General features: G+C 42.1%; 1 long non-coding RNA gene across 2 annotated transcripts in view; it reads right to left on the bottom strand.

Annotated features, from left to right (window-relative positions):
- LOC144588098 (uncharacterized) overlaps positions 1-19,524 on the bottom strand; it is a 689,650-nt gene that overhangs the window by 136,825 nt on the left and 533,301 nt on the right. For both annotated transcript variants that reach the window (XR_013543444.1, XR_013543443.1), the window contains one exon: positions 18,670-18,766. This is a non-coding gene — a long non-coding RNA (uncharacterized LOC144588098). The remainder of the gene's footprint in view (positions 1-18,669; positions 18,767-19,524) is intronic.

Here is a 19,524-nt window from a genome sequence, read left to right as displayed (position 1 = left end):
ATTACAGGCCTATTTCCTGCCAACTGGTTTTTAGTTAATTGCCATTAATTTTTTTTTAAGAGCTAAATAGCAGAGGTAATGAGATTCCTGTATTATTGGCCAATATACCCAAGATGGGAGAAAGACTCAGCGTGGCAAACTACATTGAGGAATCCAGCAAAGCTGCTTAAAATCATGATAGATGCAGACCAGCTTCTCAATATGTGTGTGTGTGTTTCTCTCTAGGTACCCTCATAATGGTTTCCTCTATAATAGTTACTCACTCACTCCCAGCTTTCTATGTCATGTTTGAAGATAGGCCTTCACCCATTATTACACACTCAGTGTTTCTCTCTTCCGCATGGAGGGGTGATCCCATGTGGTGGTTTGGTAGAAGCCAACCAAGGCTCTTTACTGTGAAGAGTGTTGTGAAAATAAGGCAAAAGGGCTACAGTGGACCCACGACTTACAGAATTAATCCGTATTGGAATGGTGGCTGCAGGTCAAAAAGTCTGTCGGTCGAGGCTCCATTGACCTACAAGGTATTGAAAACCGATTAATCCGTAACTGGCCGTTTTTGTTCCGTTTTGGGTCCCCCCGGTCTGTAGGTCGATTCTCCGGCTGCAAGTCGAACCCAAATTTTGCGGCCAGTGAAGTCTGTAACTCAAAAAGTCTGTCAAGTGGAGCCTTCTGTAAGTCGAGGGTCCACTGTGCTAGCTTGTCACCTTGTGGGCATATGACTCCTGGGGGCACTAAAAACACTCGGTATCATCAGCCTTTCATGATCACTAGCTATCTGAGAGGGATTTTAAATGGAGACCTGAGCAGAGGGACTTCTCCTGTAGGGACAGTTTCCACACTTAAGTCTTCTTCTCCCACAGAGTCTTCAGGTCCTTATTAAAATCAAAGGGGAGAACCCTTGACCTGTGGTACGGCCTATTTAAACCCTCATTTAAATCTGGACCTTTCATACTGTGATTCCAGATCCACAAGAAGCTGTCTGAGATGCTAGTTCACATTATTGGAGCTCCCTGAAGGAGCCTCAACCAAGCCTCTTTACCACCACTTTTCAATTCCTTCTTTTGAGAGCATCATGTCCTACCACAGGAGCTGATGGTTTCCAGAGAACCACCACAAAACCGTAGTTGGCTTCCTAAGTACGAAAAGAGTCCGAACTACCTAGCTGGTCTATAGTTATTCTATCTGGAGCACTGGAGATGACAAGAGCAGCTTTTTACTTCCCCGAGAATGGGAAACCCTCGACTCCCTTGAAGGTCCGTTGGTCCCTTCCAATCCAAAATTGCTTCCGGATGAGTCTTCAGCTTTTGGGTCGGTCACAAGCAGATTCTGGCCTTACTGTTTTGGAAGAGGCGATCGTGTTGGTCTGTGCTAGTATATCAGGCAAAAAGAAAAGAAAAATAAAGAAGACATTGCAGCACCTTAAAGATTAACGGCTCTACTGTATTGTAAAGTGAGCTTTTGTAGACGTCCACTTCCTCAAATGTAAGAGTGGAACTACCACTCTCCCCACCTTTTATGTCTGAGGAAGTGGACTTGTCCATGTAAGCTCACGTTAAAATATAGCAGTTTCAGGTGCCACCATATATTTTTTTTCTTCTTAATTTTTTAAATTTTCTTTTTCCCTTGATATGGCCTTACTGTGTAGCTCTACAGTCTCTGCCTACCATGGCTTTCTCTCAGTGCCACTATCCTCACAGATGCATTTGATGGGGACACAGGAGAGGGCCTTCTCGGTCGCTGCTCTCACGGGAGAGCAACTTTGGCCCCAAACTTTGGCTGTCTATCAGCAAGGAGACCTTTCTCTTCAAGCGGTCTTTCTTTTAAATGATTGGTTGGCTCAGGGAATTTTTTTTAAAAAGGGTTTGCTTTATTCTGTTTTTTAAATTCTGATCTTTTACTTGTATTTTTAATATGACCATCATTGGTGAGTTTTTAATATTTCTGTTTAATGCTTTTTTTATTATTTAATCATTTATTATTTAGGATTTTTTAATATATATACTGCAAGCCACTTGGGATCCATTAGAAGAAAAGTGGCACATAAGTATTTTAAATTAAGGAATAAATGAATTACTCCACCTCTTCTGAAAGGACACATATCTGGATGCCAGCCTGCACACTCCTTTCAGATGGATTTCTTGGTGCAGAACGTGGCCTGGAAGTGACTTTCTTGCATGTCCGCTGCAGCCTCACTATCCAAAGTGAGTCTCAACCCTAGGGGGACATTTTAATCCCGCTTCTTGCACGCCTGGCAGCCAGCGATGATATCGTCACTTCGGAGCGTCAAGCGGTTGGACCGTAAAGCGGTTTTTCCAAGTCCCTTTCGGCCCTTCACAGCTTCTCTGTGGAGACCGTTCTGAAAACCTAGTCTTGCGACCAGAGGAAATTTCAGCCTCGATTACTCTGCGGTATAAGCAATCCAAACCCTTTGGTCGTTATTGCCTGGAGGCATCATCCAAGGGCTTTTGTCATCTTGGGCTCTCTTTTTCCCCCAGACCCAGATTTTACTCCAAGACTAATAATGATTTTCGCTGCTGTTGGAAAACTGGCCAATTTGTCAACATCCATCAGCAACGCCCTAGACCGTGTCCCTCATCCATCAGAGGGCAAAAAAATATCACCCCCCTGTGGAAGGAGAAAAGGTGTTTTCTTACCTCAGATCGCATTTGCCCTTTTTTGTCATCTTAGAACATTTTAAGCTTATATATATTATATGTGCTGTCTACCAACCCAACCCACCCCCAAGGTCCCCTTTGCCATTACTCCTTCCCAGGTTGCCTTGTCTGGCTGAATATCTGTGTTTTAGATTATTTTCTCTCAGATTTATTAGCTTGTGTTTTTTCCCCCACCAACAACCCCTCAGCTGAATCTCACATCACACATTCCTGTCCCTGTGTTGACATCATCCGTTAAATCTGCTCTACCAGGTCTCTCAAGGATTTTTGCTCACATAGCCTCATCTCAAGGCGGATGCTCACTTGACTTTTGCCTGGATGTGAGGAAGACGTTAATGATTGTAATTATTCTAAATAATAACATGGCTTTCAAAGCCCCTTTAGCCCTTTTTTTTAAATTTGGCAGTGCTTCATTATATTCACTCAATTTCTGGCTCTCAATATCCTTCCCACTGCTTTATTTATCCTTACTTTCACCTCCTCTTGCTTCTCCTCCTTTCTGTCTAAAGGACTGTTGTTCTATTTTCACGCTTTCTACCCCTTTTCTCTCTCACCTGCAGGTCACCTGTAGCATGTCCAGGTATGTCTGATGCAAGAGAGAGCCCAACACAATAAAAATGGCCGAACGTCAACAGACCAGACCAGCCAGTAGCATTTTGTCACCAGAGACAAAAGAAGCAGCTATTGTTTCCTCTTCCCCGAATGTACCGCATCACATAGCACTCCAGGTCCAACCAGGCTATTTTGGCAGAAAGGCAGAACAAGAATCTCATTTGCAGTGAATCGACATCCTGTTGGATTGACAGGTGCGCAACAGTGATCAGGCAACCAGTTCTTACCATTTTGCTGTACAACACCCGGTTGCGTACCTAGTTGCGTGTTCACTACATGGATCTTACAGGATAGCAGCTAGTGATAATATATTATCATAATTGAATATTCATTAATAACTCAACAGCTGCCTCTTTAAGTCCTGTAAACATGGGATAAAGTGATGAAATCCTGTGACGGAAAAGTAAAGTACTTCTGCATTACGGTGCATGGAAAAGATACAACCTGCATCACAATCTTGACCTAGGAGACCTGTGTGACAAAGGTACGATCAAATCAGATCAATGTTCCCTCTAATTTTCCACCAGAGCTGGGTGGGGGCCCTGCCCTGCATGTGTAAGGTTCCGGATGCAACCGGAACCAAATGGGGGGCAACACTGGTTACAGATATGCGACCCCAATGCAGCACTGTGCAACCGCACAACTTAGAGAGAACACTTAATCAGGGCAATAGGATTAGCCACAAACTGCACATGGCAGCGGTATATGGTGCAGAGCTAAGGAAATGCAGTTGTTTGTCTGATGGGCAACTGGAAACATTCAAAAATTCCAGAATAACATGGTATTTTGCTTGTTCCCATAGGTCATCTAGGCAGAGGTCTTCTGATGTCCACCTCCAGTTAGTGCAGCTTACTATTCCACCCCTTGATTTTGGAAAGGGTCTATCATGATTTTAAGCAGCTTTGCTGTGTAGTAAGTCAGATCCTCAATCCATCTAGATCAGTCCTGTAATCTCTGATTAGTAAAGGTAAAGGTTCCCCTTGACATTTAGTCCAGTTGTGTCCGACTCTAGGGTACGGTGCTCATCCCCGTTTCCAAGCCATAGAGCCAGCATTTGTCCATAGACAATTTCCGTGGTCACGTGGCCAGCACAACTAGACACGGAACATCGTTACTGTCCCACCAAGGTGGTACTTATTTATCTACTCGCATTTGCATACTTTCAAACGGCTAGGTTGGCAGGAGCTGGGACAAGCGATGGGAGCTCACTCCGTCACGTGGATTCAATCTTACGATGGCTGATCTTCTGAACCTGCAGCACAGAGGCTTCTGCGGTTTAACCCACAGCGCCACCACATCCCGTAATCTCTGACTGGTAACTGCTTTCTAGGGGTTTAGGCCAGATTCCTTCCCAGCTCTAAGTGGAATTCAGTGGTGATCTCAGTACTAAGCAGGATCTGCCTTGCTTAGCTTCCAAAAGCAGGTAAGAATGGTTACATTTACAGTGTGAGTCAGGTGTGTGTCTTCGTTCTGTTCCTTTCACTCCTCCACTAGTGTGATATCCCAAGCATCTCTTGCTCTCTCTCTCTTCCTAGCAGATGTTCTGAACAGATATAGACAGTTGAGTAGAACCAGTTTTGCTCTTCATCTTGTGTCACTCTGAGATATTGCAGGAAATTAAAACTCAGCTAACAACTAGCCCTCAAAATACCTTTCAAGTATTGAATGGTTGCCAAAACATATATATGTTACAGAACGCCCACATAAATCGAGAGCCTAGGAACATTATTCAAAGAAGTACGGCAACAAATTTCTTGTTAAAAGGAGTAACACATCCCCCTTTTATAATTACTTTACGTGTTATAAAGCATCGGCATTCTTTAAAAAAAAACCCAACCCAAACCAAATACCCTTAAACCAATAACCCCAGTAACATTTTTTATAATAATGAATGAATATTGTTCGTTAAATAGAATTTCCAATGTTTACGTCATTCTCCACTGAATGCAAAAGCACTATTTCCCATCATTATTAAAAGATATACAGCATTACAAAGAATGTTGTAATTTATAACCCCTTGTGGGACTAGCGAGGGTCATCCCCCCCCTCCGGGTGCAAAAGTGAGCTCCCCACCTCTCAGAGAGTGGCAGCTGGATTTCCTACTCTCGGTTCACCAGTAGTCTGGGGCGGTAAGATGTGCATGACACCATCAAAGCCACAAGCATGGCCGTGGCAGGACTTAGACTTGAGAAAGAGAGAGAGAGAGAGATGGAGGAGGAGGACTATTGGGTGGAAACCGTGGGATGAAGCCTCGAGGGCTAGCCACCTCACCCGAAAAGTCCCATGGTCAGCCTCCCTCCTGGTCAGTTTTCTGCTCATTCCCACCCTATGCTCCGCTATGCAGGAGATACCAGCAAGGTCTGAGTAGAGTTTGACCACGCCTCTTGGGAGGATTATCATACCTACGGGCCAGCAGCTGCAGGTGGCCCTGTAAAAGTCCTGTTGCTCAATAAAAGAACCTACCTCAGCAACTAGAATCATAGAAAAGTGAAGTTGAAAGGACCTAGGAGGCAATCAAGTCCAACCCTCTGCTCAGTGCAGGAATACCATCAAAGCAGATCTGCCAGGTGATTATCCAAGTTTTTCTTGAATGCCTCGAGGGTTGGAGCACTCACCAGCTCCCAAGGTAACTGGTTCCACTGTCATACTGCTCTAACAGTTAGGACATTTTTCCTGATATTCAACGAAAATCTGGCTATCTTTAACTTGAGCCCACTGTTGCGTGTCCTACACTCTGGGATGATTGAGAACATATCTTGCCCCTACTCTGTATGATAGCCTTTCAAATATTTAAAAAGTGCTATCATATCACCCCTCAGCCTTCTTTTCTCAAGGCTAAACATATCCAATTCTTTCAGCCTTTCCTCATAAGGCTTGGTTTCCAGCCCCCTGATCATCCTTACCACCCTCCTCTGAACTTGTTCCAATTTGTTAGCATCCTTCTTGAAGTGTGGTGAAAGGCCTAACCTTTGCTGAATAGAAGGGGACTAGCACCTTGCAGGATTTAGAAACTATACTTCTATTAATGCAGCCTAAAATAGCATTTGCCTTTTTTTGTAGCCACATCACACTGCTGGCTCATATTTACCGTATTTTTCGCTCCATAAGACGCACCTTTCCATAAGACGCACCAATTTTTAAGGAGAAGAAAACAGGAAAATATAATCTGTTTTCTTCGCTCCATAAGACGCACAGACTTTCCACCCCCCTGTTTTGTGGGAGAAAAGTGCGTGTTATGGTGCGAAAAATACGGTAGCTTGTGGTCTATGACAATCCTTCTCCCTCGTAGTTTTGCTGAGCCAGGTATCCCCCATCTGGGCAATTGGTTTCTTTTCCCGATGTGCAGGACTTTACACTTATCCCTGTTGAATTTCATTCTGTTGTTTTCGGCCCAGTGCTCCATCCTATCAAGGTCATTTTGAAATCTGTTTCTGTCTTCTAGGGTATGAGCTATTCCACCCAATTTTGTATCATCGGCAAATTTGACAAGCATTCCCTGCACTCCCTCATCCAAGTCATTAATAAAAATACTGAAGAGCACCGGGCCCAGGACTGAGCCTTGGGGTACCCCACTTGTTACTTCCTCCCAGTTAGAGAAGGACCCATTAATCATCACCCTCTGAGTACGATTCTGTAGCCAATTGTGTATCCACTTGACATTTGACCTATCCAGCCCACTCCTAGTTAACTTGCTAATTAGGATATCATGGGGCACTTTGTCAAAAGCTTTGCTGAAGTCAAGATATACTATGTCTACAGCATTCCCTCTATCAGGGAGGTGACCTGATCAAAAAATGAGATCAAATTAGTTTGGCAGGATTTGATCTTGACAAATCCGTTTCGGCTTCTAGTTATTACTGCATTGTTTTCTAGGTCCCTGCACAACGACCACTTTAGGATCTGTTCCAGAATTTTGCCTGGGATTGAGGTCAAGCTGACTGGCCTGTAGTTCTCAGGTTCCTCTTCTTTGCCCTTTCTGAAGATAGGGATGACATTAGCCCTCCTCCAGTCCTCTGACACCCATTTCCCATGATTTCAAGAAAATAATGGATAGCAGTTCTGAAAGTTCTTCAGCCAGTTCCTTCAGTACCCTCGGATGCAGTTCATCTGGCCCTGGAGGTCTACACTCATTCAAGGTGGTGAGATATTCCTTGACTATTTATCAATCTCCAGGTTCAATCCTGCCCCCCCCCTTCCCTTGTACTTCCAATTTGTTTGGAAGCTCATAGTCTGTCTTATGGGAAAAGATTGAACTAAAACAGGAATAGAGCACCTCTGCCTTTTCTTTGTCGTCTGTTATAATTTTTCAATCTCCATTGCGGAGCTGTGCCACTATATCTTTTCTTGGTCTTTTGCTACTCACATACCCGAAGAAGGCTTTTTTATTGCTTTTAGTGTCTCTAGCTAACCTCAGCTCATTCTCAGCTTTTGCCCTCCTAGTGCCATCCCTGCATTTCCTTGCTACTTGTCTGTAACATATCCTTTGCGGCCTGGCCTTCTTTCCACTTCCTGTACATCTCTTTTTTTGGTTTTTAGGTCCTCCCTGAGCTTTTTGTGAAGCCATAGTGGCCTTTTTTTGCCACCTCCCACCTTTTATTTCCTTGTTGGAATTGTTTGTACTTGTGCCTTTAGAATTTATTTTCTTAGAAGCTCTGACCCTTCTTGGACTCCTTTTCTTGTTATGATCTCCGGCCATGGGACCTTTCTTATCCTTGTTCTGAGATTATTAAAATTGGCTTTTTTAAAATCCAGCAGAAGTGTGCAGCTACACTCCAATTTCATTTCCTTTGAAATCAAGAATTCTAGAACGACATGGTCACTCTCGCCTAGAGTTTCCCTTACTGCCTCTTCCCCCACCAAATCATCTCTGTTGGTTAGTGATGTCATGGGGGCATGGGGGGGGCACTGAGACCCCTTCCTTCCAAACTCTGTGCAAACTGAATTTTTAAAAAACTTTTTATGGTTCTTGATTAGTTTGAGCAATATGGACCTTCATATCAAAAAAAAGCTGGCCAAACCGAGAATTCATATCATCCTTTCCAAAATCATGAGCTATTCAAAGGCAATGGGGCTGGCCTGGGGAATAAATCTGAATAAGTAAACAAAATTAAGTAGCAAGTGCCAATTCATGAAATCATGCTGAGCACTAAGAATAAAGCAAAAGTACTAAGAATAAATCAAAATTTGCTTGCAACGTTTTCACAGTCAGCCCTACCCTTCTTCACTGGGGACTATCATTTGCACTGCAAACACCAGTTCAGGAGAACAGAACCATTTCCAAGAACAGAAGCAACAAGAAAATACATGTTCATGAGCTGGTGATTCATGCCCATCTCTAGTTTTCAACCCTTGAAAGCTCAGCAAAATACATAAATTTCTCTTAAAGATGTCACAATACTTCTGTTTTCCTTTCTGCATTTGTTTCTTGTTTAGTTTTTTGTGAAACAGACTCCCTCTCTACCAAGCCAACAAGCTAAGCTGGTAGAAACATAAATCCCATTTTCTTTACCTTCCGAGAGAGCGAATTCTCTCTCAACAAGAGAATAAGTCTGAGAATTTGTGCAAATTAAGTCAATAATGCTTAATGGAATCAAATGCAAACGGTGTGAAATGAAACTCTTTTCTTTGGATAGACGTTTAAGGATTAGAAGCATTGGTGCGGATTGCAGCGTCCTATACAAACAGCGCTTCAGCGCTGACTTGGTGTGTGTACTTTTTGCTTCTCAGTCGGAAGGACACTAGTTTTGCACAAGAAACAGTTTGCTCAGAAGACCTTGATGAGAAAAGAAGATCTCTCGTCTCGCTTTCAGCTGGAGCTGAAGTATCTCACGGGACTTGGAAATTCCTTACCATGGTGTCTCATCAAGTCAAAACAGCCTGAATCTATGAAAACAAAGGATTTAACGAGGATTCTTTACAGCTCTAATCCTGGACAGCGGATTATGCACAGTCAACATTAGAAAGTCCAGATGGGCTGCTGATTTTTAATGGATGTGAGGGTGGCCCCTGGGATGGCTGGATGAAAAGGAGAACAACAGACCATGCACTGTTAAAAATGGGTTGGAAGAAAATACAGATCGCAGCTCCACGTTTTCATGTAGGTTGCACCTGCTGCTATTTCCTCTTCCACACAACTTACCCTGTTTTCCCGAAAATAAGACAGGGTCTTATATTAATTTTTTGCTTCAAAAATGCAGTAGGGCTTATTTTCAAGAGATTTTTTTTCTTTTTTCATGTACAACAATCTACATTTGTTCAAACAGTCAATGTCATCTTCTTCTGGTTGCTGCACAATGGTGGAGGGTGGGGTTTCAATTAAATGGGGCTTATTTTTGGGGGGGGGGTAGGACTTATATTACGAGCATCCTGAAAAATCATACTAGGGCTTGTTTTCAGGTTAGGTCATATTTTAGGGCAAACGGGGTATTAAAGGTAGCTGTCCTGCTTCCCATCTGGCATTCTTAGCTGCCTCTTGGCCACTTTTAATGGGTAATTAGGCAAAGTCACTGGAGGACAAAATCAGTGACTACTGGTCAGCATGACTATGTATTGCCTCCAGCTCTATGCCTCTCAATACCAGACCTCAAGCTGAAAGGTCATATAGTGCTCATTTTATGGGGAAATTGTCACTAACAGTTAATAAGCTAAAAATGCTAATTAAATTATGTTTATATTGAAAATACGGGGGTTAATAGGCCTTTAAATGCATGTTACATTATTATAGTTATAGTTTTCTGGAATGAAGCCAGCTGGATAGCTCAGTGAGTTAGGTATCTGGCTCCATAGCCAGAAGACGGGAGTTCAATTCCCCACTGTGCCTCCTGCAAGTACAGCCAGCCTGTGTTGCCTTGGGCCAGCTGCACAGTCCCAGAAGGGCCTCATGAAGAAGGTAAACTACAGTGGTGCGTCGCATAACGAGCGCCCCATTTAACGACGAATCCGCATAGCGATGTGGATTTTGCGATCGCAAAAGCGATGTTTTAAATGGGTAAACATTGATTTGCGATGATCAGTAAGCGTTTCGCTTACCGATTATAGCATAACGATGTTTAGAAAACAGCTGATCGGAAGTTACAAAATGGCTGCTGGGTAAACAAAATGGCCACCCGCAGCGTTTTTGCACCCTTTCCTCGCTTACCTGGCAGCGAAAATGGCGGCCGCATGGAGGATTTCCGCTTAAAGGTGAGTTTTTCCCCCATAGGAACACATTAAACGTGTTTTAATGTGTTCCTATGGGGGTTTTTTGGCCCCACATAGAGATGAATCTGGATAGCAACAAATTTTTTGGCACGGATTATCGTCGCTATGCGGGGCACCACTTACAGTATATCTGTATACTCTCTACTTTACCTACAAAACTGAAAGTGGTTGTCATCTGTCAGAATTGTCTTGAAGGCATGTTGTTCTTGATGCTGCTTTTTCATTCATTCATTCATTCATTCATTCATTCATTCATTCATTCATTGGAATGAAGGTGAAATATCCATGTTTTTATTTTTCCCTGTTTTGAGTTTTGGAGAGAAGGAAACAGCTATAAGAACTTCTTAGCTGCTTTTCTTATCGAGTCAACCGAAAGCTATTTTCTTGCTTGCTCTTTGACCCTATTTTATCATCTAATCTCCTCAAATCTTACCCTTTCTTTAGCTTACCATAAGACTTTTCACTAGGCTTGGGAATGCATCGGTTTATTTAATTACTGAGCCTCATGGCGCAGTGGTTAAAACGCTGTACTGCAGCTAAAACTGTGCTCACGACCTGGGGTTCAAATCCCAGGTAGCCGGCTCAAGGTTGACTCAGCCTTCTATCCTTCTGGGGTCAGTAAAATGAGTACCCAGCTTGCTGGGGGGGGGGGCAATGTGTAGCCTGTATAATTAAATTGTAAACCGCCCGGAGAGTGCTTGTAGCGCTATGGGGCGGTATACAAGTCCAAAAAAAAAAAAATTGCATCCCACCCATTTAGTGATGAGCCACACTGGGTGGCTAATAACAACTAAATATATAAAGCAACCACCTGCAAAAAGCACCTCCCTCCCCCCAAAAAAAAGAATGAGAAGAAAGAAGACAGAAACTTCTAAAGGCAATGACAAACTGGTACAAATGCAATTGCACAGGAGAGCAGGAACATGAAAGAGGGGAGAATGTTTAACACATCTCTTGGAAGGGAAAAAACCCAGTCTTTTTATTATATAATTTCTTGATGATTCATTCACCTAGCAACAGTCCTTCTTTCCCTCGACTCCCCCAAATCCAACTAATTTTTAACTTAAGAAACATGAGGCAAAATTCCAAAGTGAAACACCTGTTGAATTGTCAGCTGAGCTTAAAAAAATGTCGAATTTAACAGAGAACTGAATTGACTGCGATAGGTTAGTGATACACTTTGTTATAAACTCTGACTGTTTCGCCTTATGTATGGAAGAAAGTGGATAGGGGATACAATGCATTATGTGTCTTCAATAACTGGGGCAAAATCAGGAGGTGGCCAGGGAGCTGCTCAGAGGCCAAAACAGGCAGTGGTCCAGCGGCTGCTTCCCTCCAGTTCTTAAAGAAACAATGCTGTAAAATGCCAGTGGCTTTAACTGCTATTGCCACATCCCTCAAGAAGGAGAGGTCGAGCATCTTTAATGACATCAGTCAGCAGTTCAGGGAACTCTTCAACTTCATAAAACCTACTGGGTTGTTTGGAAGGCTGGAGGTGCCTTTGTTATTAACTAGATTTGGTTCTGCCAATGAGCGTGTCAATGGGTGTGGGGAAACACTTATTGAATGTGCCAGATATGCAAAGAGCTGCAACATATATAAGACTCTACATTAAGTTTATTAGATTGAGCAAAATCACTTTATGTTTCGTTACAGAAGTAACTGTCAGTTTTATTGTTGGCTTAATAAAATGGAACATACCGTAATGACCAGCAATGAAAATATGCTGTCTCGTCTCTTAACCCTAAGAAATACACAATCATTTCCTTTTAGGACTATTCCGTTTTTAGAATTCTCCTTTTAAAATCAGACATTCGTTTTATGTCCTTACACTCTAGAATTACTGAATATTTTAACTATTTCAAGAATCACTTTTTGACCCAGTGGCTACAATTAAAAATACCGAAAAATTTAAATTATGGATTATCTCCAAGTATACCCAACTGATTTGAATGGGGGTCTTCAAGAAGCACATTACAGATACCAAAGATGGTCAGAAAGACAAATAAATGGGTGGTAGATCAAATCAGTGGTTCTTAACCTTTTTGAAAGAAACGCCCCCTTGAGCCATTGAGGAAGTTATCATCGCCCCCCTCTCTGCGGTGATGATATTTGTTTGTTTGTTTGTTTGTTTGTTTGTTTGTTTAAGACACTTAAATCCAATGACCCCTGAAAACAAAATTAAATTCCAAGAAAATGAAAGGCCCCCCAAAAAGTAACATTTAATGATTTAGTTGCAAGTGAATTTTAAGACGCAAAAAGAAATATAAAAAGGGCATAAAAACAAATGCAGGAACTAAAAATTTCAAGACAAAAAGTCTGAAACTAAATTAAAATTGGAGCTCTGACTTTCTTTAAACCCCCCGGATTATGTCAGGTAGACTTAAGTTTGCTTTGTGAGCTATTTTTTAAGCCAAGGTGTGCTGTTGTTTTATGGATCCTGGCTTGTTCAGCTCATTTACTCATAGCCACAGGTTTAAAAATATCAAAATTTCTATCAACTAAAACAACAAATTGGTCGGCTGACCCACTTTTTGAAAAATTATTTTAGCAAAATATTAAAAACATCTGGAGGTAGTGAGCAAAATCTTAAAATAGGGTTTCTGTCTAGTTGACAGACATCCTTCTATCAAGACCGTATAGATAGACTGTATAATGTTGCCGCATGGTTAGAACATGACGTGAAGTCCTTATCAATGTACCTTCTATTTGCTTTGTGGCAATTTTATAAAGGGCTCATGGTCCCCAAGGTGTGAGACAGTACCAACTCTGTATCATGTCAGCAACATGGCAAAACTTTTTCCCCCTTCTAAGTTGGCCAGTCATTATAATGGGTCCCAGCTAATGGCTGCTGTCTGGTGACAAAATTGAGCCTTGTGGCACAGTGGCTAAATTGATGTACGTATTGCAGCCAAAACTGTGCTCAGGACTCGGGGTTCAATCCCAGGTAGCTGGCTCAAGGTTCACTCAGCCTTCCAAAGTCAGTAAAATGAGTACCCAGATTGCTGGGGGGAAGGCAACGTATAGCCTGCGTAATTAACTTGTCAACCATCCAGAAAGTGCTTGAAGCACTATGGGGTGGTATATAAGCTGCATGCTTTTTTTAAGGGTTCTGCCATGACAGCTGCCATGCATAGCGCTGGAACACTACAGAAAGTTGCAAAATTTGATCTTTGTGGGTTCCAGTCCAAACAAACTTGACTAGAACATCCAGGACTAAGGCACAGGTTAGGATATAGCTAACTATTGGGATCCCAGTTGTCCAAACACAGCCATGCAGTTATTGGCTTGCGAAGCACCTTAAAATATACTGAAAACAAACATTTTTGAAATACAATATATTTAGACGTTTTGATTTGGAGATAACAAATGGTCAGACATGAATGCTTTTAAATGACATATGTTCATAAACTTTTATATAAAGATACTCTTGAATGCATGCTTTTATTGAAGTTTTTTAACAAAATGCTGAGGAATGCAGAATTAGGATGGAAAGGATCTACAGTGATGCCTCGCAAGAAGAAAATAATTCATTCAGCGAGTCATTTCATATTGTGAACATTTCGTCATGTGAATTTTCCCATAGGAATGCATTGGGGGAAAATTCGTCTTGCGAAGCTCAGCCATAGAAAAATGCATCTTGCGAGTCACCAAAAAAATTGCAAAACGTTTTTGTGTTGCGAGTTTTTCGTTGCACGAGGCATTCGTCTTGCGAGGCATCACTGTATAAGTGAATACATGCAAAAATGACATGAGCGGTAAACAGGCTTCCTTCTGTTCTTGCTTCCGAGCTACAGTGGCTCATAAGCAGCAAAATATGTAGAAGGAAGCTTCCATGTTCCCAAAGGGAGAATGTTCGCTGATGGTGTGCAAAAAATAAATGGAAATTATTCCATTAATAATATGGTATGGAATATGTTCCTTGTGGAAGTTTTCAAGTAAAAGCAAAACGTTGTTTTTAAATCAAGTGCATGTTTCAGCTAATGTAGCTTGTCCATTTGAATTACTCCCGTAGGTAATCTAGCAACCATGTTCAACATCACTTGTGAAACTAGCTTTGGTGAAAGGCAGGGGTGGATACAGAACACAATAAGCAAAAAAAAAGCCCGTACACCATTACCAAAATGAGCCATATAAAATTAAAATAATTAACATGTTCTTGGAAGCACCAGGATACATTTTCCCCTTGTTTTTTAATTAAGTGTTTTAATTAATTTCAACTAACCATCAGTCTTTGCAATGAGAGCACGTATTACACGGCAGAGGCTTCCCAGTTTAAGACACCCTGCAGCTATCTTTGATTATAGGAATGGAAGGATGGCTTCCTTAAGCCTAACTGGTATTTATTCTCTTAGGTTTTGCATTCCAGTTTGCTTACAATGATAAATGATTTATAATTTTGTATGCCCTTAAATGAAACCGCATGCAAATTGCTAACCTTCTTTTATTGGGTTGCCTATAGGCTCCCAAGAGAGTCAACTGGGAGTCTACATTACAAGCAGAACTTATTTCTGAGTAATAAGGATGTCCAAGTTATATCTGAAAATCAGTGTAACAGGAAGCTGTGAAGTTACTTTATGGTGCAATGAGTAACATTTCCTAGTTACTTCAAAGTACTGTACAGTCTTGATGTCAAACTACATGTTAAATAAAAAGAGGCCCAGAAATTTGACAGAAAAGAAATTAACCATACTGCTTTGAACCCTGTTACATACCTATGCTGTTGTAATTCTAACTGCATACATTTCAGGGGTGAATTACTGCCCATTAAGAAGCCAGTGATTGCTTTTCTTGTCGTGTGCCATGCCACAAAATTGCTCCATGATAAGACTTTTTAACTGCTACCAACTAGGTGATGAAAGTTATGTCGCTGGAGTTATGCTGGCAGATGTAAGTAACAGGATTCTGGCCACCAAGTATGAACACAGTGAGAGTATGTAGCATTTGCAACCTGCTCCATTGGAGGGACCAACTTATCAGTTTTTCAGAGTTAACCAAATCCAGTCACCAGGGACTGAGACAAATATTGTTGGATTCATGCAAAAGCTAAGTACTCTAAATTCCCATTTAGTACCTCAGATTGTGAGAGGATTCTAACTATCAAACAAGAAGAGGGAAGAGAAAAACTCTTCAAAAACTCGTGTTTTGGAGGGTTTTTTTGATGCTATGGGACTCTTAAACTAGACAAAAGCTTGGAACCTCAGCATGACTTTATCCAGCACTGGATTGGACTTGTTTATTAGCAATAGCCAGTTTCTCTTCTAAAACAGCTATTCTTCCTGAATTCATTCAATGACAAGCCAATAAATGATTGGCTTTTCCTTCCACCCACGAAGGTCCTTCTCTTTGTTTTTCATGACAAGGCTACGTGTCATTATCTTGCCAAAATTTATTATCAGCTTTCTTTCTGCTTTTGCAGTTGCTTCAGTTAAGCCCTCGTCAGCAGTAAGCAATTCAGTGGCGAACAGGAGACGGATTCCTCTTTCAGGAAGGGTTTCAGTGGCTCACCAGCTGCTATGCTTGTGCTGCAAGGAATACGCTTACTCTTCTGCAGAGACTTGTTTACTTGTGTGTTGCCAGTGTGTAGGTTTGGGGTCAAATCCACGGCCCTTCCCATCTGTCAGAGACAAACACGGGAACATTGCAAGAACTCTCAGTCCTTCTCACAGCGACGTCAGTTCAATTCAGGGCAGGGATTCAGGGAGATAAACACGGGAAAGCATCAAATATGCTGGGAATCGAATCTTTTGATTTCTTAAGACCACAAATCCCATAATTTCCCCATTCTGGGAGTACTCCCTGTCAGAAACCTTACCCTAAATAAGGCCTACTAGGCAGGAAAGGAAGGCGTTGAGATTTAGCTAGTCCTTACTCCATCTAAGCTTCTTGTTCCTGTCCCAGTGTTAGCTGGGAGTTTTCTTTCTGAACAGGAAGCTGTGCAGAGCTAGGCCTAGCTGGACAGTGTGGCCCCAGGATCCGGACCCTCGTTAAATCCAAATACCGCATATCCACATCTCTAATGACAACATAAGCATCATGATTATCTGTTGAACCTTCCTAGTCCATGCTTATTATCTACCATAGTCAAGCATCACACCGGCACCAAGGTTTCATCTTGTATTGCACATATTGGAGTAAATCCTATGTTTGTTCTACTTAAAGTAGGTCTGTTAATATCCCTGAGATTTATGTAAGTGATGATAACTAACAAGTCTAATCTATTTTAATGAGTCTAGCTGAGAGTCCCCTGGACTGCAAAGAGAACAAACCTATCCATTTTGAAGCAAATCAACCCTGAATGCTCACTGGAAGGACAGATCCTGAAGCTAAGGCTCCAATACTTTGGCCATCTCACGAGAAGAGAAGACTCCCTGGAAAAGAGCCTGATGTTGGGAAAGAGTGAAGGCAGGAGGAGAAGGGGACGACAGAGGAGGAGATGGTTGGACAGTGTCATCAAAGCGACCAACATGACTTTGACCCACCTCTGGGAGGCAGTGGAAGACAGGAGGGCCTGGCGTGCTCTGGTCCATGGGGTCACGAAGAGTTGGACATGACTCAACGACCAAACAACAACAACTCTAGTTGAGAGTAAGACTGTACGTACTAGGTTGTTGTGGGTTTTTTGGGCTCTTTGACCGTGTTCTGAAGGTTGTTCTTCCTGACGCTTTGCCAGTCTCTGTGGCTGGCATCTTCAGAGGACTGGAGTAGCTACTCCAGTCCTCTGAAGATGCCAGCCACAGAGACTGGCAAAACATCAGGAAGAACAACCTTCAGAACACAGCTGAAGAGCCCGAAAAACCCACAACAACTGTTATATCCCGACCGTGAAAGCCTTCACGAATACATTGTATGTACTTCTCTATTTGTAATTTTCTGTAGCTAACAACTCTCTACTTACTTTCCCTTCCACCTTTTTGGCATTTCTAAGCATGTGGTAGCAACAACATGCATTGGGATTTCACACAAATCCAGTTTCCTCAGATCCATGGTTACATAACCAATTTTAGACATTAATTTCAAATGCTTGTTTAGAGAGGTGTAGATTACCGCTTCCTAAATGCTTGGGGCTATTAGTAAAAAACATGTTAGCCTTAATTAACTACTGTCCTTGTCCTCCATAAAGTCCTACTCTGCCACCTCAGCACAGCCTGGTCTCCTCAAGACTGGCTATACCTAGTGGCCTGTGTCTCAACTCTCCACGAACAGGTCAGCTAATCACAGATAGGTTCATCCTTGAAAGATTGGCTAACTACACCAACTACAAACACAACAATGAAGCGAAACAATTACAATCTAAATCAACTGAGGGACTAGCTCTACCCACAGAAAAATAGATCTTCAAGTTTTTCAAGGTGACATGGCCAACAACCCTGTTCAAATATTGTGCTAAACATAACGGATAATCAGTGAAGTAACTACCAATCAGTGCACAATAAATACATTTCTTTACCTTCATGAACACTACCAGTGAGTCCCATTGTTCCGTGAGAACATGGGATTACCAATCTGTTCCAGAGTCTATGCGCGCTGGGCAAACCACAACATAAAAGAGAATCTTGTTGGGCTTGTGCATTCCACACTTTTGCCTTTACCATTGCTTTATACCCTACTTTGCTTAGGTGACGCTCATGGTAGCTTATATGGTTGTCTTCCTCCGAAATAACAGAGTGCTGGTGACTTATGTGCAAACATATACATCGACCACATACTGGTGCAAATGAAGCAAGCATGGAATCGCAGAACAACTGAGTTGGAATGGGTCTAAAAGGTCACTGAGTTTAATCACCTACTCAATGCAGGAATCCAAATCAAAGCAGATCTGACTGATCCTTGTCAAAGAGCACAGGTAGAACTGTAGCAACAATGCGGTGCAATCTGATGCATGTTTACTTATAAGAAAGTCTAATTATGTCCCAAATAATCATGTCAACAGCCCTGTTCTGAAACTTCAAGCTCAACATCATCAGCTTTCTCAACTCAGCATACCTAAAACCACTGCTCCAAATGTCTCGGTTATGTTTCCATTCTCATTTAAGCTTTACAAACTCAATCAAAATGAACACAAACCAAATGACCTCCAACATCCCTTTCAAACCTGTCTCCTCACTTTTGAAAGCTAGAACTCTGATCTTTGGCCCGCAGCAGAATAAGAAGAATATTATAAGTGATTTTTAATACTTACACATTTGTTTTAGCAGGAGCTTCTGTGGATTACAATTCCCCTCTTCAAACCTTCTCAAAAGAGACATATCCAGGGGAGTAGATGCGATGATCTGTTGCTGGAAAAGACAACAAAGAATGTTCTGTTTCTACTCTTGTTTACTGACCTTTCAATTTAAACCAACAAAGAGTTTTTGTGACACCTTAAAGACTGTTGTCATTATGTGACCTCAAGTTGCTTCGGATGACCCTAGCAAGGTTTTCAAGGTAACAACCACAACCACCCTCAGTGAGTTTCTATAGCAAACTGGGTCTTGAACTTAGGTGTTTTGAATATCCTAGTCTGACTCTCTGTCCATCCACCACACTATTCTAGCTCTCACACCTCAAAGAGGAACAGTTTTTATCTGGCACGTGCAAGCTTTCATGGACTGCAGCCCACGTCTTCAGCTGTATCAGTTGCATCTGGTAAAGTGAGCTGCAGCCCATGTTTCCTATGCTGAACTAACGAAAACTGTTAATCTTTAAAGTCTCACAAGACTTGCTGTTTTAAAAAAGAAACCAAATGGAGCACCTCAACTTTTTTCCCCCTCCATCTATCAACCTTGGATCCAGGTGCCCCAGAACTGGAGAAGGCAAGGAACTGTGGGTAAATTCCTGAACCAGGGATTTCTTAGCTCCCGGATGGGGGACATACGATTCTCCACTTCTTGTTGAGGACCACTCATATCAAACCTCACCACAGGTTAGGCCAGGCAGCACTGACAAGAATGGCAAACCAACAAAACCTTGAAAACCACATGCGTTCCTCAGCCTTGCAAGGACCTAGAATAAGGTGTAAACATGTGGCTGTGTGTTGTCAGGGTCTCAAAGCCTT

Source organism: Pogona vitticeps, chromosome 3, assembly GCF_051106095.1.
Source record: "Pogona vitticeps strain Pit_001003342236 chromosome 3, PviZW2.1, whole genome shotgun sequence".
Classification (NCBI taxonomy): domain Eukaryota; kingdom Metazoa; phylum Chordata; class Lepidosauria; order Squamata; family Agamidae; genus Pogona; species Pogona vitticeps.
Note: the sequence above shows the minus strand (reverse complement) of the source record. Positions and strands in the feature narration are given on the sequence as shown.